This window comes from Nomascus leucogenys, unplaced genomic scaffold (assembly GCF_006542625.1).
Source record: "Nomascus leucogenys isolate Asia unplaced genomic scaffold, Asia_NLE_v1 000895F_73923_qpd_obj, whole genome shotgun sequence".
Taxonomy (NCBI): Eukaryota; Metazoa; Chordata; class Mammalia; order Primates; family Hylobatidae; genus Nomascus; species Nomascus leucogenys.
In genome coordinates, this window is record NW_022096708.1 from 51,153 (window position 1) to 53,470 (window position 2,318).

A 2,318-nucleotide genomic window follows, 5' to 3' on the forward strand; every position below is an offset into this window, starting at 1 on the left:
TAACAGAATTATTGAAGAAATATGTTGATGAAAAAAAAGATGGGGGAAGGGGCAGCTGGAGGAGGCTGGGGGCACTGCCAGATTTAAATGGTGATCTGAAATGAAAAACGAGATAGAAATAAGAAAAAGAAAAAGAATCTGGCCACACATAAACCAGTACTGAGTACTAGCCCATTAAATGGATGCATAATACTCCAATATCATACAGGGACAAAACACTAACTGGCATTACAACACCTAGTCTTCATTGGGTATTTAGCGGGAGCAACTACACAACGCTTTCAGAGAGAAATAACAGCAATGGCAACTTCTTTCATTAAAAATAAACTTATCAATTGTCTTATCTAATGAAAAAATCTAATGTCAATAAGAAAGTCAATATTGTAAATAAATAAATGATCACCACATAATTTCTATTCAGATTACTAAGCTAAAGACAATTTTAAAATACATTTAATTGGGGTGCCCAAAAATATAAACAAGGGTTGACTAAGACAGAAAATGGCATCATGAAATAAAAAAAGGTAAATGTAAAACAAGAATAAATATCTGTAAAAAACATATTGACTACATTGGAATATATATCTATACATTTATGTACGTCTACATCATTGCTTATATCTATACTTAAATTACCATTGATAGCCATATATTTTGAAAATTAAAAGCTATACCATCCCATTACAAAATGAGTAGAGTGAATAAAACACACACAGACAACTAAAATAGACCTAAACTCAAATCTGTAAACATTTCTACATCTCAAAGGACATACAGACAACATTTAAGAAATATAAAATATAGCTTGAGATACTCTGATATAATTTGGCAAATGAAAAGAAGAAACATCAAAGTACAGAGAAACTTTAAGTAATTTGCTCTCAGTCATCGAGCTAATAAATAATCAAGCCAGAATGTGAACATAGTGTCTCAACCCAGACTCGTCTTTTAAAATATGACTCTCTATTACATCTAATGTTGCTTATTATTCTAAAACTCTCAAAACAAAGTACTCATTGTACATTTGAGTAAAAATAAAAGTTGAGAACAGTGAGCTGCAAGAAACAGTAGGGTACCCACAAATTATAAAAATTGATCTGTTTTATTATAATAATTAACTACAAAAGTCACTATAAAAATGCTGAAATATTTAGTATGAAATACAGGAAAGAAACTAAAGAAGTTATGAAAAACTTATATGAAGCAGAAATCAGAAAGGCCGAAATAAAAACTTTTAAATAATTATAAACAGGAAATATAAATATGTTAATAGAAGTTAAGTACTTTCCCTGCCTACTTCCTAATATTTAATATTCATATTGTTATTTTAAGTTGTCTAATTATTTATTTTGATTTTATATAAAATAATAAAACCTTTTTTATTTGCTTTAACAAATTCACATGATTAGTATTAATTAATGATAAGAAAAATGAAATTATTTCACTAGCATTCCTTTCCTTCTCTACCTTCTAATTGTTATTTCTCAAGTTCCTATATTCACACTAACAGGATTTGTAACATTTATATTTGTAGTCAATTGTTTAGGCATAATTTTAAATGCGAGGCCCACATTTGATGCTTTAACTAAAGTGGCTTTGTTCATTCTCTTAGGTGGCTGGATTTTATCATTACATATTTTTTTCTTTTTAGAAATAATTTAGTTGCTGTGTAAAATTATGTGCTTACATTTATAATTTTTGGTAGATATTGCTGTTTTATCTGCATGTGGTAAGGAGAAAATGGAAGAATCTGATGTCCCCCACTATTGACAAAGAAACAACCACATTTATTTATTTGTTAGCCCCATCTCCCATCTAATTAACTAAAAATTATTTCTAGAGTACCTATCAGAAATATTGAATAAAAAAGTAAGACATGGGAGAGTACATATTGCATGACTTCATCTATATAAACAAACACAGTCAAAATAAGTTCGTAGAGTTACACATAAGGATAGCATTTACCCTTGCACAGGTAATGACTCAAAAAGGGTAGAAGGGAGGTTTAGGGATTTCTGGGAATGTTTGATGCTTTCATCTGAATGTTGGTTACATTACTGATTACATAGAATTGATTTGGTCAAAATATACTGAGCTTTTAAAGTATAACTTCAGCACCTTTCTGAATGAATATTATACTTCAATAAAAAGTTTACATTTTACAAAGACATATGAACATTTTACTTCTTTCTAAGCAGTATAGGCTAAGCATATTATATCCCGAAGCACATTCAATGCTCCCCAAATCACCAGGTTATTTGCCATTATTCTTCTCATTTTGTACATAAACACAAACACATACACTGAGAATTTTAGTG